At 40.3% G+C, this 11598-nt stretch overlaps 1 pseudogene; it reads left to right on the top strand.

Moving 5' to 3' along the window:
• The first annotated feature begins 3278 nt into the window (after nucleotides 1–3278).
• Nucleotides 3279–4192, top strand: LOC102895699 (annotated as a pseudogene).
• Nucleotides 4193–11598: the final 7406 nt, after the last annotated feature.

The raw sequence follows: 11598 nt of genomic DNA, 5'->3' as shown, positions 1-11598 counted from the left end.
GAACATTCAGTCGTAGGGGACAGGACTGGTTACATAATTTGTGGGACTCAAAAAGAAAATGAGGGCCCCTTGTTTGAAAATTGTTAAGAATTTTAAGATGGTAACAACAGAGCATTAAACCAAGCGAGGGGAGAAATCTGAGTATGGGACCCTGTGTGACTGCACAGGTCACATGCTCAAAAAGCCAGCTGGTGTGTGGGGGGGAGGCACACTTCCAGTGAGGTGAGAGGTCAGGAGAGAGAGATAGCATGTGACAGGAACATTTAGGGGTGGCAGGAATGAAAGTGAAATGGAGCCTCTATTCATCCCTAAGGACAGGTAGACTTACCTGCTGTGAATATAGGGGTTGGGTTGGAGAAGGGCCCAAGAAAGGTAGACACTAAAAGGTGAAACACGGGGACGTCGGAAAAGCAACCAACTAGGAACAAATCCTTTTTTTTTTTTTCTGAAAATGTACAAACTCCCTGTGAAGACAGATGTAGCAAGCAGCAAGCTGAAGCACCTTTGAGAACCATGCAGAGTTTGATTACACATTGCAGCATGCCCGTCGGCTGCCAGCCTCCCCGCACAACTGTTATTTGCTTATTTCAGGGCTCCCCGGCTGTTCTCTAAAATCAAAGCTTCACTAATAACCATATTTAGCATTGAACAAGCACTTGGTATTTCCCGAGGACTTTACAAGCAGTAATTAGTTAATAACCCAATGGAGTTGAAGAAAAGGCACAAACCGCAGGTCTGCAAGAACTAGGAGCCTTCCCTGTTGTTGGTATAGGGAAGGAATTCTTCCTCTGGGTGTAGGGGTTGTGAATCCCAGAATTATATGCGAACACTGTGTGTATGAGTGTGTGTAGGTATGTGCGAGTGTGTAAGTGTGTGCACATATGTGTGACTGTGTACATGTCTATAAGGGTGAGGGGACATACATGCATGTGAAAATACCTTCATCAGGTCCTCATAGGGACATCTTGGCTAAAAAGAGGAAAGAAGCATAGCATTGAAGAAGGAGCTTAAGATATAGACTCAAGCAGCTTAGGTTAGGACCCAGATTCGGCCACCTACTGGTTGTCCAATTCTCCTCTTAGTGCCATAGTTTCTTCATCTACAAAATGAGAATACCTTTCTCTCAAGGCTGTGAAGATTGCATAATACCCTATGAGTAAAAGTCCTGTCATGAAGTCAGAATTGATCAGTGTCTCAACTCTCTTTCTTCCATTTTCTTATTCATTCCCTGGCTATTGATTCAGTACCAACAATGGGGCAGGCACTGTTCTAGACCCTGGGGATTCCACAGGGAGGAGAACAAAGCCCCTGACCTTTCGTGGCTTACCTTCTTGTAGGTACAGACAGGCATGAACAAATAGACAAGTACACATATGGTGTCAGATGACAATAAGAATGAGAAAGACAAAGCAGGTCAGGGAGTAGGGAAGGTTTCTGGGGTAGTCTGGGAGGACTTCTCTGAGGAGTTCTGAGCAAAGATCTAAGGAGGTGAAGAAGCAATCATGTGGAAATCTGGGAGAAGATTGTTTTTGGTAGGAGGAGGAGCAGAGCAGCAGAGGCCCTGAGGTGAGACCGTGCTTGGCATTTGGGAGGACAGCAAGGATCTTTCTGATGCTGTCACCTCACAAGGTGGGGCAGTAGTCTCTTGGATTATGGAGTAACATATTACCCTCACCTGTGGGTACAAGTCAAGTTCTCCACTCCAGTGGTATTGTTTAGCAGCAGTATTATAGAGGAACTAGGAGTAGGAGTGGTATTGAATTTGGGGCAAAGCCACCAGAGTAATTTACAAAGTTCTAAGATATGCAGAAGTCAGAATTTCTTGGTTAAAACCAACAAGGGAAAAATCTGCTCTCTAGTCCTTAAATTACAAGACTTAACGACAGACCTCTCCTTGCTCATTAGTTTATTTATAAAGAGGTAGCGTGCATCAAGGAATTTACTCATTTTAGGATAGCAGTGAATCACATGACTGTCACCATGCATGTGGTCATAGCATCCCCCCTTTCAATATTTATTCATTGACTTAAAGCAGGGTTTCTTGACATTTTGAACCAGATTAATTGTTCGATATATTGTAAGATGTTTAACAGCATCCCTGGCCTCTACCCACTGGGTATCAATAACATCTCCTGCACTCACACAAGTCACGATGATCAAAAATGTTTCAGGACTCTGCCAAATATCCCCTGGTGGGGGAGGGGACGAAGGGCAGTAACATTGCTCCCATTTGAGAACCATCGCTTAAATAAAAGGCTTGGCCCAATGTGTGGATGTCCAGAGGTTGAAAAAAGCTAATTCTATTCCAAGAGACTCCAAATTGGAAGTATCGCTGGGAAAATGAAGTTGAGAGCGTGGTTTTGGGATCGAGCTCAGTATTAAAACTACCTAGAGAAAAAGATAGGCAGGGCGCATCTGGAGGAAATAGGCCTTTAAGGATGTCCAGGTAAAATATTCAGGGGTCTCTGGGAAGCTAACTCTAGCTTATTTGATCTTGAAATAAACATTCTGGAACATGCTGAAGTTCTGTATGTTGGTAAGCAATCACATTGCTGAAATCTCTAGAAATAGAAAAAAAAAGTGACAAGGAGAGCCCCCCAACTGAGACCTCTAGGTGAACTCCCACCAGCTGACCATGCTGATTCTAAATGGTGCCAAGTCCAGAGTGAGACTGGCATTAACTTGACCCTACCATTAGCTGAGGACCATGGATCATATGAGAAACACTGAATGAGCACCGGATATGCTTCCAAACCAAAGTCGACTCCCCTCAAATTTGAGATCTGATCAAGGTAAACATTCATCCAGGTGTGCCCAGAGCATTTCCAGTTTTAGTGTGCTGTCCTGACTCAATCATAAGAATTCCCCCTTTCACTCACAATGTTATCCCTCCCTGTTTGGACAATAAATTATATGGCTATCCTTAGTGACTTTCTGATTTCTCAACTTTAAGAGCATATATCCCTGGGGAGGGAAACTTGTGTTTAATTATTTTGGTAATATTTGGAGTATTTCAATTCTCCATCCAACTGCAAAGGATGACTGTCATAATTATAATGCTTCAGTTTAGGGGTTTGATAGGATTTTTGTATGTTTCAATATCCTCGTGCCCTGAGAATGGCAGAAGATGCTTTGAGGGCCTGCAGAGTTCTCACTCATGTGGATGTGTGCATGTGACACAAGTCGGTGGCAGAGAAGACATCTTCTGGCTCCTTGGTCCCTGTCTCAGCTACCCTCACCACCCCGACATGGGGCTGACCACAGTTCTGGACACAGAAATGTCGAAAGTGATTAACACGGTGACGAGAAAGACACTGGAACTGAGTACCTGACCCTGATCCTCAAGAAATCAAAATTTAAGGACACAGGTGTGATGACCCCGGAAGAGCTTGTGGCAGATGGAGATTACTTAGTCCACCACTGTCTGATATGGTAATGAGATAAGGGGAAGAATGAAAGTGAAGGCATACCTAGCAATAGCAAGAAATTTTTGGTAACCAAAAATGTGCCATGCTGGACGTCGTGCAAACAGGCGCAATAGTCACGTGATTTTTAAGTTCTCACTGAAGAGGATGATGATGACAGGAGATGGGGAGATACATTGTCACGACATAGGGACTGCAAGAATAATCAAAGCAGTTAAAGTGATTACGCTGGAAAGAAAAGACAGTATAAAACTCCAAGTTTGCTCAGCATTCTGTGAGGAGGAAAAAAAGAAAGATTTTAAAAAGCTGCAGCTCTGGAAGATTATGAAGAGAGTCGATTTTGGGGACCAGATGAGGCTATTCTAGCTGCAAGGAAAATAGTAGAGGCTCGTAAAGTGAAAACCGATATTGGAGGTGAAGGTGATATTTTGCAAACCAGAACTTATGACCTCTACATAAGTTATAAATATTACCGGATGCCATAGCCATGGTCGTTAGCTATGGTCAGCAAAGGCAGCCTTTAACGGTTGAGCACATGTATGAAAACATCAGTCAAGATTATGAGAAGAAACAATGATCATTTAAATCACTATTATCTTCCACTACCTCCTATGTGCTCAGTTCACCCGTGCAAGCATGCCGAGGTGATAGGAAAGTCAATGAGACTGTTACGGAAGGAGGCATGTTCATATGTATCTTCTAATTTTCTTGTACAGACAGTCATTCCAACAATAGACTATGACTACACAAGACACTTCACAGTATAACAAGCAGAGCATACAGCGTATCCTAATTATTGGTTCTGATTTTAATGATCATCCCATAGATGTGGCCATTGACCATATTCACCAATGTGTACAATTTCTCTAATAAAGGGACTTAAATGTTTCTGCATTTAATTTTAAAATGTTTTATTACTCCCCCCCGCCCCAAAAAAAGTTGTATATCCCTATGAGGACCTTATGGACTGTCTTCTGCTGTGTTTCTTGCCTCAGTTCAGGCACTTCCATTTCACTTGTTATTAATGAAACCTTACATTTTCAATGCAGTCTGCTGTTGTCTTTCTGTCAATCACAATCTTCTCGTGGATCCTTCACAAAATCTTTTAGTCTGATTTACACATTCAGAAACCTGACCACATGGTAAGAGAGAGAGCCAGACTTCAAACTGAGATCTGCAGTCCAGTTCTCTCCTGGACATCGCCCAGAATCTTTCCCATTAGATTAAAGTCCAATACGCTGGAAAGATCATGTAATGAGGATGAGTGGGCCAGGGGACCCTGTGTCCCAGCCTCTCTCTTCGACACGTATCTCGGCCTCAAAATGACTCAAAACCTCAACTCTGAGAGCTGAAAACAGGCAGACCATGTCTGGGTGAGCCTATTCAGCCCACTCACACCAGAGAAGGATTTTAAGAGGTAGAGAGACCTGTGAAAGATTTACACTTCAAAATAAACCAAGCAATTTGGTGGGGAATAATGATCAACAACTAAGAGTGGGCAGATCAGCTAAGAATGTAAAATTCTGGATTCAAAATTATGCGGCAACTTGAATATTTATTAGGAATAAGAAAATAAATCACAGCAAACTACTTTTTCAAACAGTGACAGATAGCACTAACATCACAAAATCCTGGAAACTATTATTAATTAGCACACTGATGCAACTCTATAATAATTCTTCCTAACTTTTGTTGGCTGTGTACTCTTTCATCTCCTCCTCATTGACAATAAACTTATAATATCATTTTCTACAGAGAGAAAAGGAGGAAATTCAGACTGTCTGAATTTTTTTCACTCTGGCATGGTATAATGAAACCGGTTTTTTGTTTGTTTGTTTGTTTGTTTGTTTGTTTGTTTGTTTTTCACCCTCACGGATTCATGATTGGAAATGTCACTTAAATTTTTCCGATTATTTACAAATTTGAGAAATCATCTATCAAGTTTATTTAATATATGAGCTCTGAGATTTTAGTGGACTTCAAGTTTTCTTGTGCAATAAGTAAACTTAAGTACTATTTGGACTGTCAACATTCATGAAGCAGAGTTTTGGAAGGGACCCATGCAAATGAGCCACCCTGAAGTTTAATTGTCACAAGCTTCTCAATAAATCCACATCTAACTGGTTTACAAGGTCTTGCCTTGATGGTCCCAGGGTACCCTTTCCAACACATTACCTGTCGCGTCTCCCTCGATCAGGCTTCTCCAGCCACTCTACCTTCCATATTTTCACCTAATGTTCATGCCTTCTTCCTAATGCCTGGTCTTTGCGCAGACTGGGCCCCCTGCTTGGAGCTCCCCTCCTACTACATAACTCTTTCCATTTCACTAACTCCTTCAGATTCTCTTTTAGTCTCAGTCATCATTCACTTCTGAATGTCTTCTCTCACTATGTCAAATCCCTTATCATAAGTTTTTTTTAATACCATCTCTCTCTCTCTCTCTCTCTCTCTCTCAAAACACCAGATGTAAACTTATATGCTGTCATAAGATTATTAGATTAATCTCTTTCTCTCCCAAGAGAGCTCCAAGAGGGTGGGGACCACATCTGGTTTTGTCCCCTCCTAGTATCTCCAGTGTCTAGTACACAGTCTAGCCCATAGTAGGGGCTCAGTAAATACTTGCTGATTGAGTCTAGATGACTAAGGGAAAAGAGACATGAATTGAAATTGATCAGTGATCTCCCTCTCCCTGCGAGAAAAAAATCAAGAAAACAAAGTTCGGTTTCCTTTTGGCTTCATTTCACCTGAGTCAACTGCCTGTTGGTGAATCTCTGATATCGAGCCAGCCTCTATAAAAACATCTTCATGCTAAAACATGCCTTTTGCACTTTGAGAAACCACAGGTGTTGCTATAAATACCAGAGGAAATCAAAATTTGAAGTCTGGGGTGAAAAGAAATGTGGTCGAAATGATTAATAAAATACCTCAGGAAAGGAGACAGATGTAGCCGAGCTTTGAGGAGAAGTTGAGGTTGGGCAGCTGTGTTTTCCAAAAAGATCAAATATGCCTTGTCCCATCTTGAGATGCTGGCCCACACTCCACACCAGAGCATGCCTTGTGGATGGGTTTTGCTCTGTCTATATAGAGAAAACATTGGCTTCTGCAAAGATCTCCCCCTCTGGCCTATTAGTCCACGTGTCCACCATTAGAGGTGCCTTTCTTTTTATTAGATTCTGTATTTGTAAGAGTTTTGACCCAGAGATATCCAGTTCCATGCAACTCCTTGTGCTGGAGCCCAGCCCTTTCTGACTCAGTGTCTCTCAGTCTCTGAGCAATGCTGATAAGAAGAGGGACCCTTAGCCCACCAATGTGTGAGATCTGAAATTATATGTGCTACCCATAGATTTCAAATTACAGGAGACCCAGATACCCACATATACGTTCCTTAGCTAGTTCTTTCTTCTAATGGAGGACGGTTGGGGGATTTCAAGTTACATACCAATTTTGTTGCTTGTCTAGGGTGGTACTTGAGAAAGATTTCAAGTTAAGTCCAGGCTCAATGAGGATAAAATCGTGTTCGATTAGCAATGTCTGCTATGATCAAGAGAAAGGATGATAATGGCCGACATGCCATTTGGCTTCCCTGTTCTAATTCCTAACATTTGGTCTGAGATTTATGATTGGACCTCAAAAGAAACAAGGGCTGAGTCTAGATGTGGAAGATAAAGTGTACAAGACGAGTCTGCAACATATCGTCAAATCAGATGGCAAGATGCTATGGAAAACCATATGGTCATGTCGAAAGGACAAAGGAGTCAACTTGAGTCTCTCACTGGCCAGACACAGGAGAATTTAAATCTCAATAAAAGAACAACTGCAAAGGATTGAAACCCATTACCTACTTTAAAATCCGTGAGTCCAAAATGATAGTAATAATAAAATAAGCTCGTGGGTTCCCTACATCGAATACAAGAGAACAGACTCATTATTTTGAAAACTAGAAAATAAAGGGAAAGAATCAAGCATTAACTTGACTTTCCTATATACACTATATCTCAGAATGACAAATCGTTGATGGGGAGAAGATTTTCTTTAAAAAAAAAAAAATGATACAGATAATGAATGAAAAAGGAATGGTGGAATTAAAATTATTCTTGCTTAAAATGATTATCAGTGGTTCTACTGATAGTCAACCAGAAAGATAGTCAGAAGATAGTCGACCAGGCTTCCTAATAGAAGTACACAGTACCATGAAATATGAAATACTCTTGCCAGGAAGCTCAACCTGAATCTTATCAAAACTCTAGATCTAATTACTAATTTACAAGAAATGCCAGGACAAAGGAACATGTTTCCCCACACCACTAAAATGCCATCAGCAAAATGCAGACTGTAAGGAATTCTTTAAGACAAACAACATGTAATGTTGTTTTTTTCAACATGTAATTCTCAAGGAAAAAAAGTAGGTGAAAGAGATTTAAAAGACCTATGAACCAATTGCAGTAGGTAGAGCATATTTAGACCCTGATCGAAACAAATTAAAAAATTATTTATATGATAAAATTGGGAAATATGAAAAGATTGAATAATTAACAACTATTATTTTTATTTTTGATATAATCAAAGCATTTTGATTTTTAAAAATAGTCTCTATATTATAGAGATACATACTGAAGCAGTTAGAAATTAAATGATGTGATACCCGGGGTTTGCTTCAAATTAATACAGGAGCAGGGAAGGAAGTATGAGGAGGATACAGAAAAACAAGTTTGGTCAGTAGTTAATTTTTTAAGCTCAGAGATGTGTACGTGGAGGTCAGTTATACAAGCCTGTCTACCCGATCTCTGCTTAATATTTTCCATAATTAATGTGTGCATGCATGTGCGTACACACACACAGATACACAGAAACATTAAAAATTAATAGCAGTGGCCAATTTTGCTTCAGCTAGGAAGTAAAAGATGGAACTGAGCTAGGCAAAGACAAGTCTGAAGCAAGCAGAGTTGGTCCAGAACATGGCCTGCCTTGCAGAAGAGGCAGATCTAGTGCCATCTAGAACCATGAGGACCTCTTGGAGCTGCACAGTGAGTGACTCAAAAGCCTGGGCCTTGGCATTAGGTGGGTCCTCAGCTCTATCACTTGGTTACATAGAGGTGATCCAGTGTCCTCATATGATGGGTGGGGACCACCTTGCCCATGGAGGAAAGGATGGGTATGCTGATGCATGGATGATGCTTAGCAAAGCTCCTCACTCCTGGTACACAATTAATAAACAGTAACTTCTCTTGTATTATTTTCATCATATCCGTGAGTTACCATTGCCCTAGCTGATGATGCAGCCACAGTGACTCAAAGGAACCATAGCTGGTGGCCCTGATTCCAAACCTGTCTATATCTCTCATTGGTGATCCTTGGCACCTTCCTGTTACAGTCACCAGTTGGAAAAAATGAATGGAGTGCTCATCTCAAACTTGAATTTTTTAAAAATCTTCCCCCTCCCCTCTTTCCTCCCTGTCTCTCTTGCTCCATCTCTTCCTTCCTGTTTTTCCTCCATCCTTCCTTCTTCCTTCTTTCCCCAAAGTAGCACTTTCCACCATGACAAGTGAAGCAATAATCTAAGCAATAATTTAACTCCTTGCTCCCTACTTAAAAGTCCCCTAATTACTGGGTAATGGGTCCGCAGAGGCATTTGGGCTGGGTGAGCTCTGCCCTGAAGGCACAGCTATAGTTCATCTGTCTGCTCCCTAATAGCACTCTAAAGTTCACCCTTATAAACATGTCACTAAACTAGTAATTGAGTGACTGGTCATTAGGTTCCTCGTGCGGTACCTGTGGGTCACCGATCACTCAGAGGTGATGGATCTTTCTCCAATATCCTGACTGGGCAGGCCACAGAGTTCTCTATCACCTCTGAGCAGAGAATTACTCTCTGGGAAGAGTACAGCAAGGCCCAGTGGGTGGGCCGTCTTCACCGTGGACTACCATCTGTAAGGGCCAGATGGAGGAGGGCATAGGAACACGCATCCTTCTGTTTCACTCACTGACATCCCCAGAAGCTTGTCCTGGGAGTGTCAGCCAGAAGATACAGAAGCTCAAAGACACTGTGAGACAATAGGGATTCAGTGCAAGAATAATTGGACTGTGGAATTAAAGTCGATTTGAGAGTAGAGGCATTGTTATAATACAAGGAAAAAGGATTAGAGCTTTGTGTTACTAAACTTAGCTTAATGTACCAGAAACATCTATCACCTCTGAGCTGTGTACCCTTGAGTAAATCACTTGATCTTTCTGTTCCTTGATTTCTTCATTTATTAAATACAGATGATAGTACCTGCTTTCTTTCCAGGCTCGTGCTGAAGATTATGAGATAATACATATCAAAGTGTCTAACAGTACCCAGCACCCAGTACATAATCAAAAAATTTTAGTTTATTCTAAATAAACCTACCATTTTCCTCTGCTTCTATCAAAAATGCAAAAGAGCATTTTCAATGATGATGGAGACAAAGTAACAGTTGCTAAGGGCACAGGCTCTGAACTTACTTAGCCTGATTAGAATCAAATTCTGACTCTAATACTTAACAGTTATGTGGCCCTGGGCAAGTTTCTTAATCTCTCTGAGCCTCAGCTTTCTCCTCCATAAAATAGGAATATTAACAGTAGCCAGTAGCCACTTCATAGAGTTCCTGCTGGGATTAAATGAAATAATTTATGTAAATTACTGAGGATGATAACTGGCAAGTGGTTGGAGGTAATTGTTTACTCAATACCAGCTCTTGTTATGGGGCCCATGTTTCACGAAATGAGAAAAAAACAAACTTTATTTATGCTCCATCCAATTATACCTACCATAGAGCTCCCAGCCCATTTGGGAGAATAGGGCTTGAGAACGAGAATGGCTGATTCAGAATAAAATCCCTCTCTTGTTTAGTGCCAAACTGAGTAATACAGAGTAGAAATGCTGCAGGAGTCTGAAAACAAAGAGGCAGATGTGGTGGAGAGAAGGATCCAGGAGGCTATTATGGGCTGTAAGAACACCTGGGCAGGACGGCAGGTTGAGATGAGTAGGGGGAGGGGCAACCACCTTTCAGACACCACTTTCGGATTCTTGAGCACCAGGAATAAAGTGGCCCTGCCCATTGGCCAACATTTCAGCTTTGGCAGCGTTCGCATTTTCAACCATAGGCCAGGATCTGTATAATGATCTAATGGTATATTTTACTCTGCTTTTATTATGATACCCTGAGTGTTGAAAGGGGGAAAATGTAAATGCTGATATTAGTTATAAGAAACACAGGTTTCAAAAAGGTGAAGCAATTGAAGCAGATCTTCCATTTCAAGTACTCACTGTTCTTGAATTGGTCAAGAGTATGTTCAACTGTACAGGAAAAGATCAAAATGTATTTAATAAATATCTTTTTAGAGCTGACTATGTGCCATGCACTGTTTTAAGCAATTTCCAAATATTAACTTATTTAAAAATTAAACTAATAAGAACCATGAGAACACATTGGACAAACATAAACTGAGGGACATTCTACAAAATAAATGCCCTCTCTTCAAAAATATCAAGGTCAATCAAAGACAAAAGAAAAATGAGGAATTATTTCAAATTAAAGAATCCTAAAGAATATGACAACAAAATACAATGAGTATCTTTGTTTAGATTCTAGATCAAAAAAAAAATTGTAAAGGACATTAGAGTGATAATTGGCAAAATTTGATTAAGATCTGTAGATTATTTAATCGTACTGTATTAATGACAGCTAATTTCCATATTTCAATAATGTTTCTGTGGTAATGTAAGAGAATGTCCTTGTTTTCAAGAAATGCAAACTAATAGATTTAGAGGTAGAAGAACATCAGGTCCACATTTTATTCTGAAAATGTTCATAAAAAATAATAAGAATGTATAAAGAGAGAAAAAATGATAAAGCAAACATGGAAAATGCTAACATTTGGGGGGAAATGAGGCTAAGTGTATAGGAATTCATTGTGTTATTTTTACATTTTTCTATTAGTCCCAAATTATTAAAATTAAAAGTCATAGAAAATATGTAATCAAAAATTATGTCTAAGTGATATAATATTATTTTAACTTTTAGAAAGTATTTTTTTCTCTGGAACCAAACACCACTTAAAGATATAAATCTATTAGCTGACTTCCGAAGCTTTCGCATATGCCTTTAGGAAGGTGTTAATAAAGCAGGAGAGAGCTTGGACAATAAAATTA

This window comes from Pteropus alecto, unplaced genomic scaffold, assembly GCF_000325575.1.
Source record: "Pteropus alecto unplaced genomic scaffold, ASM32557v1 scaffold45, whole genome shotgun sequence".
NCBI lineage: Eukaryota > Metazoa > Chordata > Mammalia > Chiroptera > Pteropodidae > Pteropus > Pteropus alecto.
Note: the sequence above shows the minus strand (reverse complement) of the source record. Positions and strands in the feature narration are given on the sequence as shown.